The 20,345-nt window shown below is 39.0% G+C and overlaps 1 protein-coding gene across 2 annotated transcripts in view; it reads right to left on the bottom strand.

The window, feature by feature from the left end:
* The window catches only part of LOC145285774 (uncharacterized), a 186,299-nt gene that overhangs the window by 163,099 nt on the left and 2,855 nt on the right, over positions 1–20,345 (bottom strand). Inside the window, exon 1 of one of the 2 annotated variants that reach the window (XM_080134122.1) lies at positions 3,653–3,754. The exons of the other annotated variant lie outside the window; for it this stretch is intronic. The gene's annotated coding sequence lies outside the window, so the exon portion shown is untranslated. Of the gene's footprint in view, positions 1–3,652; positions 3,755–20,345 lie in introns of those variants that run through there. 2 annotated transcript variants of the gene reach the window in all.

Here is a 20,345-nt window from a genome sequence, read left to right as displayed (position 1 = left end):
AGAGGCAACATGCATACCGTAGATTTATCCAGCATAAGTCCTATACAAACAGACAAGGTATATAGAAGCTAGAAGTAATTGTTAGAAAGAAGTAGCAACAGCTAAGAGTGAATATACTGAAACCACCAGGAAATGCATTGAAGCGCAGAAATTAGGAACTCATGATTTCTGGAAAATCTACAATAGTGTAGTAAATAATGGGCAATCAATAATTCTCCTACTATCCAACAATCATGAGGTTGTTTGTACAGCAACTGAGAAAGCTAACATGTTTGCCCATTATTTTCCCTTAAACTCTACCTTGAACCAAGCAAACCATTCCCTCCCTGATTTTCCTCTGTGGACAAAAACTAAATGATCTGAAAATCACCCCTTCATAATATCATAAAAAACCTACACACCTCAAAAGCATGTAGACTTGATCTCATCTCAGCTGTGCTATTAAAAAAATGCTCTGCTGAGGTTGCTCCAGTTTTCTCTAAACTCTTTAACAAATGTCTTACCGAATCTTGCTTTCCTGAGAGCTGGAATATTGCTTCTGTGGTACCAGTTTACAAAATCTCTGGCGAATGAACTGACCCATTAAATTATTACCTAATTAATCTCCTCCCGCTTTTCGCCAAAATATTTGAGTCTTTAATTAATCAAGCTCTAGTCCACCACCTTACAGCTGCTAAACTTCTGTTTGACTATTAATATGGATTTAGGCAAGCCCATTCTACTACAGATATTCTAACTGTAATCTATGAACATATACCAAGCACTGAATAAGGCAGGGGAGGGTAGTAGCCCTATATATATCTAAGGTTTTTGACAGGGTATGGCACGATGGTCTTCTCATGAAAGTAAAATCCTATGGTATTACTGGACGAATGCTTAGCATAATTAAATCTTTCTTAAATGAGAGAAGAATCCAGGTTGTCCTCGATGGGTGTACGTCCAAACAATATGATATAAATGCAGGTGTACCTCAGGGATCGATCCTTACCGGATAAAATTGTTTTTGACATGGGTATATTTGCCGATGACATCACGCTTTATAGCAGGCACGTGGGGAAAACTAATGAGCACATATCTAAAGCAATGGCAGAAACCCTAGAGGAAGACTTTCAGTCTGTAGTAGAATGGGGTCAGAAATGGATGGTAACATTCAAAACTGCCAAGATAAAGCTTGTTTCCTTTAATAATTACATGAAACCTTACCAACCACCAATAGCTATGGCTAAAGATACATTACCTGGAAGTACTTCGTTCAAACTCCTTGGCTTAATGTTCACAGGGAACATGAGTTGAAATAAATACATTGAGATCATTGCCAAGGCTGCTGCAAAGAAGATGGGCTCTCTCTACCATGCTAGAAAGTTACTTAAGCCTGAAAGTAACCTGTACCTCTACAAAGCCACCATTCGCCCATGTATCAAGTACTGCTGTCACATTTCGGCTGGTGCATCTGCTACTAGTCTCTCATTCCTGGACAGTGTTCTAAAGAGAGTCGCCAACCTGATAGGTTCTGAACTGTTATCTAAGCTTCAGCCCCTGTCCCATCGACGAAATGTTGCATCCCTCTGCTTGTTTCACAAGTATTTTAATGGTGGATGCTCTGACGAACTACAAGCTCTTGTACCTCCTCGATGAAAATACCCCCGATAAACCTGACAAGCAGCAAAGTGCCACCCCTACACAGTAGAGATCCCGAGGTGTAAGAAAGCCGTCTGCTCTAATAGCTTCTTCCCCAGAACTGCTAGACTTTGGAATTCTCTTCCAGTTTCCTGCTTCCCCAACTGTACTGACATGCAGAAGTTTAAATGTAATGTAAACAGACATCTTGCTGCTGAACCCCTAGAACTTAGATCCCTGATAGCAGAGCACCCTACATCAAAGTCGCAATATGCCTTGTTTGGTTAGAAAATGTAATTAAAAATAAATTTGGGTTTGTTTTACTGTACACAGATTCGAAAAAGTTGTCACAAAACAAATATAGAACAAATAAATTTTATCAAAGGCAAGATAAGTTACTTTTCTACCCAATTGAATATGTTTTTGTGTTTATATTTAATGTAACATGTTTATTCAGCTCGAAAAACATACAGTGTTTACCGATGTATGTATTGGAAAATTCAAAATGGCGGCCGACTCTCTCGGAGACGGTAAGTTTCGGAAAAAGAGTTATAAATAAAAAAAAACAGTCAAAATACTATTAAAAACCCGCCGAATATATGTCAGCCTATGTCACGGTAACATATATTGAGCGAGTTTCTAACAGTATTTTGTTTGGTTTTTTATTTATAATTCATTTTCCCAAACTTACCGCCTCAAAGAGAGAGTCGGCTGCCATTTTAAATTTTCCAATACATCGGTAAACACTATGTTTTCGAGCTGAATAAACATGTTACATTAAATATAAACACTAAAAACATATCCAGTTGGGTAGAAAAGTAACCTATCTTGCGTTTGATAACATTTATTTGTTATATATTTGTTTTGTGACAACTTTTTCGAATCTATGTGTACAGTAAAACAAACCCAAAATTCCAACTCCGACTCCTTGTACTTTTAGAAATCTGACTCCGACTCCGCAACCCTGGAAAAAGCACCCCTATCTCCTTTTACTATCATGACTTTATTTTGAAATAGCGTTTAGATTGGCTGAAATTTTGGGCCTCCTTATAATTGTGTTTACATTTTTTTAGTCGGTTGCGTTTTTGGCGAACGGTAAATTACTTGCTTTTTGAGGGCTAATTAAGTTGGGGTTTTTTTTTTTTTGCACAAACAAGGTGTTTTGTTTTTTTTTTTGTTTTTTTTTTTTTAATTTAATATCTTAGGACTTTACTAAAAAAACAAACATTTTTCATAACTTCTTTTTTTCACGTGTACAAATATTTTTTTTCCTTTAAGAAATTAACTTTAGTCTATAATCTTTCAAATACAATCAAATAGTCGGAAACCTAAAAAAAAAAAAAAAAATTATGATAAAACGGATTTCAAAACTAGGTCTCCCTATTTTTACCCGCCCATTTTTATCCGTACCTATCTATTCATATTTAAATGTTTTATGTTCCGATAATTTAATATTTCTATTTCTATTAATATTTTTTTATCATTATAAAAAAGGTATTCATTCTTAAAAATTATTCAAAAATTGTTTACATTGTTTTCATGGTTATGTAACGGGGACTACAGTAATTTCGTTTCTTTTATACGATAAAGAGTTCAAGATTATTTTTATTTTTTTTCACCTAAACTCCAGTCTTGCCTTTTTCTTTTTTTAGAATAGTAATAGGTACTTATGCATCTATGTTACCAAGCTTATTTAGAAAGCCATTTTTAACATGGAAAAGGGTTTTGTAAATATTCTTGTTTTTTTTTACTTAATTTAATAAACAAAAATATCGTAACAATTAGATTTAACTCGAAAATACTATTTAAAAAATAGTTCGGTAACATAGATGCAGTTCAAATAATTTTGTCAAAAATATTTAACACTTCAACCTTTTTCAATCCGCAGTCAGTTATTGTCACCGTTAAGGCACATTGTTTTTGTTTTGTTGTTGTTTGATTGTTTTATTTTAACTGTCAACTCAACGTCAACAAATGATATAGACTTTCTTTTCTAACAAAAGTTTTCATTAAAACAGATATTAAAAATACTGACCTTACAAAGTAGAGACAAACGGCTTAGCACAAAATAAATGAGTCCAATAAATTTTACGTTATGATTTAAATGAAGCGCCACCGGTTGATACGCATGCGCAATGCAAAGCGGAAACATAATTTCAGATTTCTTTGACCAGCAGCCTTTTTCAGGCTAAACTTTGTGGATCTAGCCTTTTTTAAGGGCGGCTTGGCCTTCAAAAATTATATTTGGTCTTTTTTTTTTATTGGCTTAAATTTTGTCCTTTTTCTGATGTTTACGCAAACAAACTATGAAGGCCACTCCGAAAGTCCAAAGACTCGAGTTTCGCCTCATTTGTAATTTGATATTTATTCAATAGTAATCAAGGTACTTGTACAGTTTAATCACGACATTAACAGATGAAAATATCGAAAAAAAGTTTAAATAGTATATTAGGTACCTCCAACGCGCGCCACAGTTTTACCCCCCCTCTGTATGTAACACGATGTAACTGTAATTAATTTATTATTATCATCCTAACTTTTTTTACTATTTAAAAGAAGAAGCTTCAAATAAACTGCTAATATATTTTTTGGTACTTGTACACTAGTTGCGCAAGCCTTTTCTAGTCTCACATAAAAACACGCGTTCACATCTCAAGCTATATTACTTGTCATATACATACGCGCAAACAAACATACGCGCGCACGTCCACGCATGTACATATATTCACGTTCGCGTATATGCACTCACATTCACGTGTATACACACATACGCTAATGTACACACATGTACTCACATACGCGCACACGTACGCACACATGGGCAACGTCACTTTCCCTTTCAAAGGAAATCCACACATGCGCAAAAGACCACCGGAAACCACTATAAAAGCAAGAGCAATAAGCAGCTTCTTTCTTTTCGGACCAGCTTCCAAGCTGAACGGTTTACGGACCAACAGCATGCCCTTTCGGCACACGTGCCTCATGCCACCCGCTACTATGCGTGGGACAAGAGTTAACAGGCAGTACGTACACCTTATATGCTTTCTCTCTCCATGAACTGGATTGACATTCTCACTCTTTCTCTCTCTATATATACAACTTGTGCCTGAGAATACCTTCGCGTAGCTGACTGCTAACATGGCACACAGCTTTACTGATGTCAACCCTCTATCCTTTTAGTTGTCTACACGCTGGACTTTCATTCCCATTTCCACTACATTGCTCACTTCTTTTTCCACACGCGAACAAACATCATTTTTTTTCACTTACCTTAAAGTAAATAAAATTCCACATAAAATCATTAATATTATGTTAAAAAACTAAAATGAACACTTTTTCTTGATTTTTTTTCTCGTTAACATAATTATTTGAATTACAACAAAAAAACTGAATTCTAAAAAATAATTATTTTTAAAAAGCTTTAACTGATATTAAATCAAAATATTACGCGATATGAAGCTTAAACCGATTTTTTATATAACAGGCTTCCAATATTAAAAAAATATATTCATATAATATAATATATGACTCTTGAGATAATAAAAATTGCAAAAGAAAAATCAACCAAAAAAAAAAAATTCGTTTCGATTTGATTACTTAAAATGACAGAGGTTGAAATCAAAATTTGCGCTTTTTTTAAAAAATATACGGAAGCCTGTAAGGACAAGCATTTGTAGATACATGGATCAACAGAACAGGTTAAAATTAATTTTATCGTCTATCTAGTTCGTTATTAAAAATCTATTTGCTTTACAAAAGGTAAGTCTTATATTATTTTTTATACATTTTTATTCACTTTTTTATTTATTCAGAAATTTCTGATAAATTTATCGTTTAATGTATAAATTTTGAATTCTTTGCAAGCTTTTTTCTAATATCTTCAAATCGGTGCCTGGAAAACTCGTCCCGGGAAAACTCGTCTCCAGAAAACCTGTACCCGGAAAACTTGACCCCAGAAAACTCGTCCCCTTTCGCTAGGTAGGAAAACTGGTCCCTTATTGAATAAATATCGATTGAAAACACGAGTACAAGTTTTCCGGAGACAGGTTTGTTGCGGGGCCAGTCGTCCGGGGACAATCGACCCAACAACTAACAAGGTAGACACAGGCAGACGGTAAACAGCAAAAAGGCAAAGAAGAATGACAGACATGGGTTGTTTGGTTAAAGGCAAGGATTCACCTTTTATTTTTTTAAAGGAAGCAAAAAAATTAATCGTTGGATTGGGTTGCTGGTCGCCTGGAAGGCCGCACGTCACTGGAGGCTAAGGTCGGGAACAGGTACTTTAGACGTAGCATGGTTCAGGGTTGTTCACTGAGTCTGGAGTGATCAGCTGGATGTCAAAGCGGTCCAGAACGGATGGTGGACACTGAGACGGAAGGGTCAGTGTTAAGGAACGTGCAACACTGAGAATGGAGGGATCAGTGTTAAGGAACGGACAACCCTGAGAACGGACAACACTGAGAACGGAGGGATCAGTGTTTAGGAACGGACAACACTAAAAACGGAGGGATCAGTGTTAAGGAATGGACGACACTGAGAACGGAGGGATCAATGTTAAGGAACGGACGACACTGAGAACGGACAACACTGAGAACGGAGGGATCAGTGTTTAGGAATGGACGACCCCGAGAAAGGACAACACTGAGAACGGACAACACTGAGAACGGAGGGATCAGTGTTTAGGAACGGACAACACTAAAAACGGAGGGATCAGTGTTAAGGAATGGACGACACTGAGAACGGAGGGATCAATGTTAAGGAACGGACGACACTGAGAACGGACAACACTGAGAACGGAGGGATCAGTGTTTAGGAATGGACGACCCCGAGAAAGGACAACACTGAGAACGGACAACACTGAGAACGGAGGGATCAGTGTTTAGGAACGGACAACACTAAAAACGGAGGGATCAGTGTTAAGGAATGGACGACACTGAGAACGGAGGGATCAATGTTAAGGAACGGACGACACTGAGAACGGACAACACTGAGAACGGAGGGATCAGTGTTTAGGAACGTACAACTGGAAGGGAGCCAAGTGCGAGCAAGGTGGCAGGCGAGGCTGCAGGAGACACCAAGGGCTGGAAAGCTGCAGGAGAGAGCTGGAGGCGCTGGAGCGAGCTGAGAGGCACCGAGGACTGGAAAGCTGCAGGAGTGAGCTGGAGGCACTGGAGCACTGGAGACTGGGAGTGAAGCTGCTGGTGGGTCTCAAGAAGCAAGCAGTGGTGAATCGCATTTGTGAAAAACTTATTAGCCCTGATAAGGACTGTTTGAACTGCTGCTCAGAATGGCTGCTCCTGCTGCTGGTGGGTCAGGCAACGTGGCTGGTAGCGTCAGTCGTTGCTCCCTGGGCGAGTGCCCCGACTTGGCCAGAATGAGCTGTATTCATTTTGCTGACGTAATATTAGTGAGGTTGCTCCCCACGAAAACAAACAGACGACTCTATTTAATTCTTTAATGAAATTTATGCACTCAAGAGTAGATTGGGAGTTTGTTGATTGCATCTAAATTAATTTCGTCTAAAGGGTAAAAATTAAATCGCCTGTTTTGTTGGTGTTTTGTTGATATATGTTCATGCGTTTCACTCGTGCTTAGCCGTATGTTTCACTCGTGTTTTTGTCGCACGTTTCACGCGTGGGTGGTGAATGCACTCGTGTTTGGAGAATGTTTCACTCGTGTTTGGCAACGTTTCACTCGTGTTTGGTGAATGCACTCGTGTTTGGCAAATATTTCACTTGTGTTTGGTAAATGTTTCACTCGTGTTTGGCGATCGTTTCACTTGTGTTTAGCCGGTAAGAGAAGGAGCGGTGGCGAAGAAACAAAGAAAGAGAAAAAAAATGGAGGTGGTGGTTTGAAACCGTGACAAGTTTTCCGGAGACGAGTTTTCCTAAATAAATTTCTTCAAATTATCAACATGGACTAGTTGTTTTTCGTAATATATGAGAAATTATTTTTTGGTGAACTTCTGCACTCATTTTACCGTTCTAAAATAATAACGATAGTAAAATAACATTATTTGCAAATAAATTTTATAGTGCTAAAGCTCTTCCATAGAAATTACAATAAACACATGAACTGATGACGTGTTTTTTTGTTTAGTTTGATGACGTAGTACACAACATTTTGGAGGTACCTATTGTACATATCCGTTCTGAAAAAAACTGTCACTTAATTTCATGAAGTAATTTTGTTTTTTTTGCGAAAAAAACAATTTGTTATGATACCGAGCAAAAGGTTCGATTTTTAGGAAGGAAAGCTAATATTAAAGATGGGGAGGGAGTGTCGACGCTTTCAATTGAGTTATTTCCCCTTGGCATGTTCAAAAAATTCAGAGATTTTTTTTTTTTTCTTTTTACAAGGTGATCACCACTTATCAAGGCCAGAAAGCCGCTCAGGGATAAGGGTTATTGCATGTACAGTACGTTAGTGTGGGGGTTTAATAAAAATGTCTACTTAAGGGGGCGGTGCATCAGGAATTTGTTTACATTGGACTTGAAGACATCCAGGTTGTAGTCAGGTGGAAAGCAAGCAGACAGAACAGAGTTCCACAGGCGTGCAGTTCTAAGAAAGAAGCTTTGTTCATGGAATCTACGTTTTGATTTAGGCACAGATAAAGAGTGGGGAAAATTATTGACAGTGGTTTCAGCTAGACGGGTGTTTTTCCTAAAAGATTTGCGAGGGGGGACTAGAGATTGGAGTTCAGACGAGCACCTGCCATGGAAAAAACGATAAAACAAAGATAGGCTCGCAACGTCTCTTCTATGGGAGAGAGGTTGCAGGGAAGAGAAAAGGGCATCCCCCACTAAGCCACGAAGTCTATTTTGTACTCTGTCAAGGCAGGATAGGCTGTTTTTAGCAGCTCCTGCCCAGATATGGCAGCAGTATTCCATCCTTGGGCATACTTGGCTTTTATATAGATAGAGAATTGCATCAGTAGTGAGATATCTTCTGGAGCAATAGAAGGAGCCCACCATCTTTCCAACAACCTTGGCAACAGACTTGATGTAAGTGTTCCATTTCAGATCAGGAGTAAAGGTCAATCCCAGAAGCTTGTCAAAACATGGGGCTTCTCCTAGACGAGAGCCATCCATTTCAATTGATGCCAGATGGGGATCAGAGTGTTGATGATGGAAGGATAGGAGTTTGGTTTTAGATGCATTAAAGGTAACCAGCCACCTCTTCCCCCACTGAACCACGTGCTCAAGATCAGAGGAGAGAGAATCAGAGAGAACTTTGTCATTTACAGCCTTTGATGTGTTGCCGTAGATGGTCGTGTCATCAGCATAGATGTCAACAAATGATTTAAGTATGTGTTTAGGGAGGTCATTGATGTAGATTAGGAAGAGAGTTGAGCCCAGGATGCACCCCTGAGGGACTCCAGTATTAACTCCTCTGATTTCTGACCATCAACCACTACTCTTATGAGCCTATCGAAGATAAATGATTTAATGATTGAGAAAACATTACCAGTGATACCGTAGCTGGAAATCTTGTGAAGTAGGCCTTTATGCCATACCTTGTCGAAGGCCTTTGATATGTCAAGAGTAATTGCCCTAGAAATGAAGCCTTTGTCAAGAGATTCACTAATCCTATGAGATATAACCGTTAGCACGTCTGCTGTAGATCTAGCAGAACGGAAACCATATTGCATGTCACTAAGAAGGTTATTTTTGCTGAGGTGGTTGACTATTTCTCTATTTAATATGGATTCAAGCAACTTACTCATGACACACAGGAGACTTATTGGTCTGTACTGAGAGGGAGATGACTTATCACCTGAACTCTTAAATACAGGACATACTGATGAGGTTTTCCAGCGTGTTGGAAAGCACTTCTCCTTAAGACAATGCGTAAACAGTTTCGTAAGTATGGGAGCAAGTTCAGGTTGAAGCTTTTTTAGCACTATAATTGCGATGCCGTCAGGGCCAGTTGCTTTACTGGAATCAAGGTTCTTGATTAGCTTGGCGACCTCATGCACAGATATTTGTATGTTACCTAGCGTGTTCTGTGTTATAGAAGGAAATATAGGGAGTTGATGGCCTTCGTCGCGTAGGGTAGAATTAGCTGCAAAGTTCTTGGCAAATAGTTTGGCCTTGTCTGATGCTGACAAGATGAACTCAGGTCCATTGATAATGGTTGGGATAGAACGCACACTTCTGTTCAGGATCCTATTTGTTATTTGCCAAAACTGGTGGGAACCAAGCCACTTATCAGCTACTTTGGATTTAACGGACTGAGCAAATAGCTTTCTTGCATTCTTTATTACTCTTTTACAGTGGTTGCTGACGTTCCTGAAAGCGGCTTTAGTCTCAGTGCATCTATTATGTTGGTAGCTATGTAAAAAGTGATTTCTGTGCGCGATGGCAGCAGCACATTCTGGGGAGAACCATGGCTGGCTGTTGGGTTTTTGTTGGAATTTTTTAGATGGTATGGATCGGTCTATGCATACAATTAACCATTCGGTCATGTCTGATACTATAGATGTTTGCCTTCAACGCATTGTCATAAAAGTGTGTTTTTTCACTGTAAAAAAAAAACAAAACAAAAAGAAACTACTCTATCAAATAAAGTGAAATTTTTTTCGGAGATCTTCAGTCCAAAACGGATACATACAATATAACCTTTTATCGAAATTTTCATTTTATAATGTCTTGATTAAACTCTACAAGTGCCGTAATAAAAAAAAAAAAGGCATAATTAATTTTTTAAATATTGTGTTGGCTTTTCTGTGCTTGTTTACGGTGTAAGGGTGCAGAGGTTTAAGTAAAATTAAATCTCTTTGCCCCAAGCAAAATAATAAAAGATAGAATGAAATAAAATGACACCTCCTTCTGATTTAAAATGCATCGCATTTATTTTTTAACAAAAACAACAAGGTGAATAAACAAAGGTCCGATCGGTGAAAGTTCTTTCGAAGTCATTATGATTAGAATGTTAGATGAAAGTCCTTCGTGGAATCAAGGAGTTTAGAAGTATGTGAAAATAATGAGATTATTTTAAAGTTTGTGTTTTATCTGGCAAAGTTCACCTTACTTAAAAGTCCCATAAGGAAAGTAATTTGTGAGGAAAGTAATTTGTTGTTATTAATTAAAAATGTGCAGAATGGATGCATGTGGGCATAAGTGATTTTTGAGTGTCTGCATGGCGTGTATAATCATGGTGTTGACGGCTTTGGCAGTGACGATGTTATGAAGATGATAGGCATACCATGTGTGTCGTCGAAGCGAGAAGAAAAGAAAGAAGACTGAAGTGACTAAATGAACGAAATGAACTGAATTAATTGAATTAATTCTAGAAGACTGTTTGATGCGTTTTTATACATTTTGGGCAGGCTTCAAAAACAAGATTGCTACTGCTGATATTTTGTTTTTTGGAAAAGCGTTAAAAATACCATCTGAATTTTCTTATTGGTCGCTTGTGTCACGTGATACTGTTGTCAACTACGTCACGTGATACTGTCGCCAACTACGTCCGCCAGAAATATGTTCATTTTTCTTTTGCTGTGGTGAGAAAAGTGTGTGGGCATATTTGAAATTGTGCCTTTGCTGGAAGAACTTATTTTTGCGCGGGGAAATTGAAATGAATAAAGGTTCGTTTATTTGCGCGTGAGCGTGTGTGTGTGTGTGTGTGTGTGTGACGGCACAACGGTTATACTAGAATGGTATTTTTTTTCTAAATGTCCTTTTAAGAAAAAAGAATATTACCTAATTGTCATCTTGAAAATCGTAATAAATCAAAAAATAAAACTTACAAAATTTGATTAACTAGATAATTTTTTATACGTAAAAAGAATTTACGGAAAGTTGTATATGTCGGTTTTTCTTTGTTATTGTAGCGAAATTCGAAAATTGAAATATGAATTTCGAGTGAAACTAATTGTATTGATTAAATTGCCATGTTGCAGTAATGAACATATCCAAAAATTACGAAAAACAATGAGGTAGTACATTAATTATTGATAAAAACTGTGACAAATATGTAGTTTAGTTTTATTATTTGTTAGACAAAAAATTATAAAAACTATTCATTTTTATATAAAACACATTAAACCCTAAGGCTGAAATAAGGCCCGAAAAAAATTCATTTTTTATTATTTTTCCATCATTTTTATTAGAATAAATGCACGACAATCGAGGCCACCATACTGTTTTTAAATTTTAGTCTTTCTAAAGTTTGACAGATTGGCCTTTTTAAGGCCAAATTTGGCCCTTTCTCCGTTCTTTTATGAACTATGTTTTTAGCCGCCATATTTTTTGTAACGAAAGAGTGTAAAAAGGCTAAATTTGCCCTTAAAAAGGCCAATCTGTCAAACCTAAGAACAACCAAATTTTAAAAGCAATACAGCGGCTTCGATTGTTGTACATTTAGTCTAATAAAAAATTATATAAAAAAAATAATAAAAATGAAATTTTTTCTGGTTTCATTTCAGCTTTTGGGTCTCCGCGAGCCTTTTCTAGTCTCACACAAAAGCACGCGTTCACATTTCAAGCTATATTACTTGTCATAACATACGCGCACGTCCACACACATACATATATTCACGTTCGCGTACATACACTCACATTCACGTGTATATACACACACGCTAACGTACACGCATGTACTCACATGTATGCACATACACGCACGCATGGACAACGCCACTTTCCCTTTCAAAGGAAATCCACACGTGCAAAAGACCACCGGAAACACCTATAAAAGAAAGAGCAATAAGCAGCTTCTCCCTTTTAGGACCAGTTTCGAGTCTACGGACCGACCGCGTGCCTCACACCACTTGCTACTATGTGGGACAAAAAGCTATCAGACAGTACGTACACTTTATACGCTTTCTATCTCCATAACCTGGATTGACTTTCTCACTCTATCTCCCCTTTCGTCTTGGTCCATCAATACAGACATGTGCGCGACTCTCTACTGAGCTTAACCCTCTCTTTCTACAGGCCGGCTTGCCACTTCGCGTTTCTCTATCGCATTCCCCTTTCATTCCACACGCGTAGCCGTCAACGGCCAAATGAACACGTGTACACCCAAGACTTTCATTTCTCAACAGAAAATAAACGACATGTTTATTTTATTCCAGCATTTGAGTTCTTTGTTTCCTTCATTCAATTTGTTTCATTATTTTTTCTTGTAGCGAGTTTAGGGTATTTATATCCTGGTCCGCAACAGGTCAAATAATGTTTTATATAAAAATCAATAGTTTTTATAAATTTTTGTTTGTCAAATAATTTATGCCACTAAACTACACATTTACCAAAACTGTTTTCGAAGACATATTAATTCAAACCTGTTTAGTTTTAGTTCTCAGAATTCGACTCCCTGCCATCTTGATTTCAGTTTTTTTATTACGTCATTTTAGGGCGAAGACTAATTGATATACAAATTTTTTGATTTTTTTTACTTTTTTTTATTACATTTTCACCACAAACAAGGCACATTGCCACTTTGGTGTAGGGGCTACTATCAGGGGTAACATCTACTGGGGTACTATGTGGGGATTTGGGCAAGAAGATGTCTGTTCACGTTACACTTGAACTTCTGCACGTCAGTACAGTTGGGGAAGCAGGGACCTGGAATGGAATTCCAAAGTCTAGCAGTTCTGGGGAAGAAATTACTGGAGTAGAAAGATCTTTTACATCTAGGGATCTCTACCATGTGAGGGTGAGATTTAGCTGTCTGTTGGGTTTGTCGAGGGTGTTTACATCGTGGGGGCACGTGCTTGCAGTTCGTCAGAGCATCCTCGATTAAAATACTTCTAGAACAGGCAGAAGGATGCAACATTTCATCGATGGGACAGAGGCTGAAGCTTACATGCCAGTTCAGGGCCTATCAGATTGGCGACTCTCTTTTGAACCTTGTCCAGGGGCGAGAGACTAGTAGCAGGTGCACCAGCCCAAATATGACAGCAATACTCCATACATGGGCGATTGGTTGCCTTATAGAGGTACAGGTACTTTCGGGTGTTAGTAATTTTCTAGCACGGTAGAGAGAGTCTACCTTCCTGGCAATGCTTTCAATGTAATTGTTCCAACTCATGTTTCCTGTGAACATTAGGCCAAGGAGTTTGAAAGATGTACTCTCAGATAAAGTGTCGTTGGCCATTGCTATTGGTGGTAGAAAAGGTTTCTTGTAATTATTGAAGGAAACTAGTTTAGTCTTGGCGGCATTGAACGTGACCATCCATTTTTGTTCCCATTCCACTACAGATTGGAGGTCATCCTCTAGTGTTTCTGCCATTTCTTTAGATATGTGTTCATTTGTTTTCCTGTCGTGCCTGCTATAGAGTGTGGTGTCATCAGCATATATACTCATCTCAGAGGCAATTTTGTCGGGGAGGTCATTTATGAATATTAGGAACAACAGAGGTCCAAGGATAGACCCTTTGGGCACTCCTGCATTTATATCAAATTGTTTAGATGTACGACCGTCGAGGACAACCTGGATTTTTCTCTTATCTAAGAAGGATTTAATTATGTTTAGTATTCTACCAGTGATACCGTATGATCTAATTTTCCTGAGGAGACCCTCATGCCACACCCTGTCAAAAGCCTTAGATATATCTAGAGCTACCACTCTGCCCTCCTCGGCTTTGTCCAGTGAGTGGTATATACGTTCAGAGATTACAGTTTGGATGTCTGCTGTGGAACGGACTTATCTAAATCCATATTCTTGTTCAGTCAGAAGTTTAGCATCTGTAAGGTGATGGACTAGAGCATGGTTAATTAAGGTCTCAAATATTTTGGAAAAAGTGGGAGGAGGCTAATGGGGCGATAATTTAATGGGTCCATTCTTTCGCCAGAATTCTTGAAAACTGGTACTACAAAAGCAGTTTTCCAGCAGGCAGGAAAGCAAGATTCATTAAGGCATTTGTTGTAAAGTTTGGAGAGAACTGAAGCTACTTCGGTGGAGCACTTTTTTAATAGCACAGCCGAGATTAGATCAGGTCCACATGCTTTTGCAGTCTCAAGATTTTTTATGATAGCATGCGCCTGAGAAGGGGTGATTTTCAGATCGTCTAGTGTGGCATCTGTCCGCAAAGGAAAGTCAGGGAGGGGTGTTTAGCAGGGTCCATTGTGGAGTTTGAGGCAAACAGACTGGCAAGCATATTAACCTTCTCAGTTGCAGAGCAAACAAGCTCATGATTGTTGGATAGTGGGAGAATTGTTGATTGCCCATTATTTACTACACTGTTGTAGATTTTCCAGAAGTCGCGGGTTCCTAATTTCTGTGCTTCAATGCGTTTTTTAGTGGTTTCAGTAAATTCTCTCTTAGCTGTCGCTATTTCTTTCTTAACGTTACTTCTAGCTTCTATGTACTTCTGCCTGTTTGAACTGGACTTATGTCGGTTAAATCTGCGGTATGCATGCTGCCTTTGAGCAATGGCAGTTGAGCAAGTCGAAGTAAACCATTGAGGAGAGTGGGGCTTGCTATAAAATTTTTGCATGGAGACATGTGCGTCAATTGCAGTTTTGAACCATTCAGTGGTCTCATTTGCGCACTGTTCAGCAGGAAGAGAAAAAATATTTTCCCATGGGCATCTCTGATAAGATCTCTGATGGCTTCCCAGTCAGCCTTTTTATAATATCTCGTTATTTTGAGCACTATCTCCTCAAATTAATGCATATCAAACTATATTACCCCTGATCCTTAAAGATCATCTCATAACCCCATGGTAAGATCGGCAATCACATAAACTTCAAACACTGCTAGACACTAATAGACTCTCAAAACACTACTAGCGTGGCTACTGTAATATGATGGCCTAGCGACGACTATAATTTAGTCTGGTGACGTCATGAACATCGGTCTGTTGAAATTTGGTCACATGTCTCATGACTAAACCAGAAGTTGGTTTAAAGTTTTGGAGGTTAAATAAATTTAAACATGCTGTCGAGATGTATAGTTCCAAAATGCCGAGGTAACTACGAAAATGGACCAAATGTTACCGTGTTTTCATTTCCCAAAAAAAAGGAAATAATTTACCAGTGGATTAATGCAATAAAAAGAAAGGATTTTACTCTATCTAAATATAGCAAAGTAAGTGTTATGTTTGAGATATTAAAAAAAACAAACCTTTTTTTATTTTTATTTATTTATTTTTTAGAACGTATTTTAAAATAAAAATGAAAGCATGTATATAAAAAATGAATTTGTAGCAGAAACAAATGGAACTTTTTTCTTCCTCAAATCAATGCCCCTCCCCTGTGCTATTTTGCCACATATTGACCAATCAAGGGTACGGCGCATTGATCATTCCTATCCCCAAAAGAAATCAGCCAACATCCGGTTGGAAGAAGAACAACTCGTTCTTACTGAGAGAGACGGCAAACAGAACGGAGCTCCCTTTTCTTCTCTCTCTCCACCTCGGTGATTTCTAACGGTATCGACGATTCCATGGGGAATAACTACCGCGACACCACCTGGTAGCCAGAGTCCAGCTTTTAACAGGGAACATATAACATTCTCATTAATAAACCTTTGCTGTGTTACCTTTTATGAAGTTGTTGTGCTCGTCATTTCAGAGGCTTGTATTCAATTGTTTATTTTCCTAAAAGCATACAAACCCTAAAATGGTGACCCCTTCATGATATACAAGCAATTCTGAATGGCGAGCCTTTTTCTTCATTATTCGTAAAATCCGACACAGCATAGAAAAGCCAGTGACCTCCCCTCCCTCGCCAAAAAAAACGGCATTTTACACTGACGAGCGAAAACAACCTTTAAATGTCGCTTATCACTTGAGAATTTTCTAGAACACTGTTCTAACTCTCGATATTCTTTTCACTGAAAAGAAAGACAAAACATGCTTGTCGAACAAGATAAACTAAAAAGCTGAAATATGGTCAAAGACACGTGTCTCATAAAAAAAGCTGAAAACGCATTTTGCAAGAAATACTTCTCACAGTTTCTTGGAGAAAAATAAAATGTTTCAATCGGATACATTTCCTTGAAACAGAACGAAGAAAAAACACATTTTCTTTCACAATGGCTACACATGTAGAAGACTAGGATATAAATACCCTAAACCTGTGTGGTGTTTTATCGTAGAATGGAAGACAGACCAAAACCTCTTTACTAGGCTTTACCAAACTAATTTCACAGCCAATAATAAACGTAAGAGGAAATAGTAAACGGCGTGGAAGCAGTTCAATATTCGAAGGACTGGCCGGTCTCTGCGAATTCTCTATATTTTCTGCATTAGGTGTATTGTCAATTGGATTTGTTTCAATCAAATGGGCCGGGTCTGCATTTGCAAGGTCGGGTCGAGTATTCTCAGCAGGAACCTGAGGTCCGTCAGAGCACGGAAAACGAGCCAAATGTCTTAGCGCCACTGAATCCTCCCGGCCATCATTATGCCATATTCTCGCATGCATAGGGTTGGTCTCGAGGAGTTCCACTACCTCGACGATCGGGTCATACTTGCTCCTGTTGCCAAACCGTTTCAATAGTACCTCCCCAGGTTCGCAGAGCCAAACAGGTAAGGCAGTACCAGTAGAAGAGCGCCTTTCAAATTTGAACAGTCGTTCGTGGGGAGTTGCATTCATACTAGTGCATAGTAAGGAGCGAATAGAATTTAAAACACCAGGCAGAACGTCCTGCCAAGCACTAAGGAGTAGCTGTTTAGATTCCAGGGCCAATAATATTGAGTGCCAAATAACGCCATTATAGCACTCGCACTGACTGTTTCCTCTTGGGTTGTATGCAGTAGTGTTACTGCACCCAACCCCAAGTCGCGTCAGGAAATTTCTGAACTCCTCCGACATGAACGATGTTCCTCTATCAGAATGGATGAAAGCGGGGAGTCCAAAAATAGAAAAAATATTCGTCAGGCATTTGATTGCGGTTTGCGAAGAACAATCACGGCAAGGGAATGCAAAGGGAAATCGACTGTACTCATCCACAATAGTAAATAGGTAATGACATCCTTTCAAAGATGCCGGGACAGGCCCCTTGAAGTCTATGGAGAGATGCTGGAAGGGAGCAGTAGCGCGGATCAGTGTATTGTTAGTAGGGCTGAATTGAGGCTTTATTTTTGCGCATGTTGTACACTCGGATGTCATGCGCCGAACTTCATCAATTGAGTATGGCATATTTTTTGATCGTATAAAGTGCCAAAAACGCTGTACACCAGGGTGTATTAATGACCTGTGTATGGCTCTTAGCTCCTCCAAGGAGGAAGTAGCAGCACCACACACTCTCGATAAAGCATCGACAATGATGTTTTCACTTCCAGGACGGTGTTTTATATCGTACGAGAATGGGAGAAACTCCATTTTCCACCGAATGATTTTATCGTTTTTAATTTTTCCTCGGTTAGCTGGCTTATACATAAAAGATACGGCTTGCTGGTCTGTTACGATAGTGAAGTGCTTCCCAGCAAGGAGGTTTCTCCATTTTCGGACACATTCAACTATCGTGTAAGCCTCTTTTTCAACTATGTGTAGTCGTATTTCCGATGGGTTTAGTGAGCAGGAAAAGAACGCTACAGGCCTATCAGCCTGTAAGAGGGTGCCTCCGATAGCCTTTTCTGAGGCATCGGTTTCGATAGTAATTGGTAGTTCGTCGTCGATAACCTTTACAGATGATTCAGCGACGTCCTTCTTAAGTTTCTCGAAAGAATTCACAACTATAGGCGGCATGGGAAACCAGGGGACGAATTTTGTATGAATACTTAGGTATCCATTTCGCGTAGTAAGAAAACATACCAAGGCACCTTATTAACGAATTTGAATCCGAAGGAGGAGGCATTTGCAAAAGGTGTTTCAACCGCTCAGGATCAGGTTGGATAGTTCCGTCACAGATTTGTTATCCAAGCAAATTGATAGAGCAAAGCGAAAACTTCGATTTTACTCGGTTTATTTTGAGGTTGTATCTTGAGGCAGCCTCTAAGAAACGTTCCAAGTTAGCGTCATGCTCCTCTTGAGTTTTACCGCAAATGGTAATATCATCAATGTAAGAAAAAGTTCTCAATAACTTATTTTCAGAAATAAAGGAATTCATAAATCGTTGAAAGGCAGAAACCCCATTAGTGACACCCATGGGTATTCGTTTGAATTGATACAAACGATTTCCAGCTTGAAAAGCCGTGTAGGGCCGATCTTTGGGACAAATTTCAATTTGGTAGTAAGCCTTAGACAAATCAATCGTACTAAAAATATGATACTGGGCAATTTGGTTTACGAGATCCTCAATCCGAGGCAAAGGGTATGAGTCAAGTAGGGTGAAACGATTAATAGTTTGGGAAAAATCAACCACTAATCGTTTCTTTCTATTAGGCGACGAAGTTACGACAATTTGAGCATGCCATGGTAAATAGCTGGTTTCAATGACGTCGTCCTTAAGCAGTTGAAGAATTTCCTTTTCAATAAATCGGGCATCCTCCGCACAGTAGTTTCGGGATTTTGTAGCAATAGGTCTGCAATAAGGAGTCAGGTTTCGGAACAATTTTACAGGGGCACAACTGATCTTGGTTAGCGCACAGATTTTTAAGGCATCCTGAGATCCACCAAAAGAAATAGTAACGCCCCGGTGTAGTTTCAAAAACGGCACCCCGAGTATAATGTCCATACAGGAGTCAGGAAGTACAGTAAGGTTAATCTCTTTATATTCGCAACCATTGAAGAAAATGTTCTCGGTGTAATATTCAGACAGTTTAAGGGAAACGGTAGATGATGCCATAGAAATTACGGAGTTCCGTTTTAAAGTGGGCAGTCTCATTGTTTTGACAATGCGGGCACTGATGAAATTATCAGAACTGCCGGTGTCTATAAGGGCAGTTAACCTTTTTCCTTTTAACTCCACAGTTTCGGTGATAGGAGGGCAATTAACACCACCTTTAGCGCGGGCCCCTATGATAGCAGAAGAATGTGAATGTGTCGTTAGAGTAGAACGGCAAACTTTAGAAAAATGCCCAAGTTTACCACAGCTTCGACATACCTTATCGCGGGCAGGGTAAATGCGGCGGTCATCCTTAAGGTGACGTCTCCCTCCACAGTTGTAACACTTGCCGTGAACAGGAAGGGCAGCAGAGAACTATACAGAGTCACACTCCATTCGAGAATCATTTGGAATAGAATTTTTAGAAATACAAGTGGCCTCCTCGGCAAAATCGACCAGCACATTTTTAGTTCTCGTAGTAGAAGTAACAGCGACTGCCCCAATCTGAGAGGCATACGATTCCGCGCGAAAGTGAGCTTGTTCTAAAGCCCTAGCACATTGAGTAGCTTCGGTAAGAGTTAGAGTGTCTGTTTCAAGGAGCCTAGCACGTATCAATGAGGACCGGAGACCACGAATGAATGCATCACGGACAGATTCATCCCTGTAAATGGTGGCCGTTACATCTTTAAAACAACAGTCAGCGGCAAGTCGATTCAAGGCCTGAAGGTATTGGTCGACAGACTCGCTTTCTTGTTGCAAACGCGTGGAAAGCAGATGTCTAGCATGAATAACGCTTGGAGACTTGTCGTAAACGCCTTTCAATAATTCCACGGCATGTTCAAAACCAGAGCAACCTTCGATAACATCAGCAACAGAGGGACCGATGTTTAAATAGAGAACTTCTAGCTTATCAGGGTTTAACGAAGCAATAGTTGATAAGTAGTAATTAAAGTTGCGGAACCATAATTTCCAAAGCTTGTTGGCCTGAGGGTCTGCCGAGGAAACATCAAATTTATCCAGGCGAATTATCTCCATGAGGAAAATAAAAAATTAGTTTGGTAAATTGTGGT

This window comes from Euprymna scolopes, chromosome 10, assembly GCF_053919585.1.
Source record: "Euprymna scolopes isolate OS-2025 chromosome 10, ASM5391958v1, whole genome shotgun sequence".
NCBI lineage: Eukaryota > Metazoa > Mollusca > Cephalopoda > Sepiida > Sepiolidae > Euprymna > Euprymna scolopes.
This window is presented reverse-complemented; position numbering and strand designations above follow the sequence as displayed.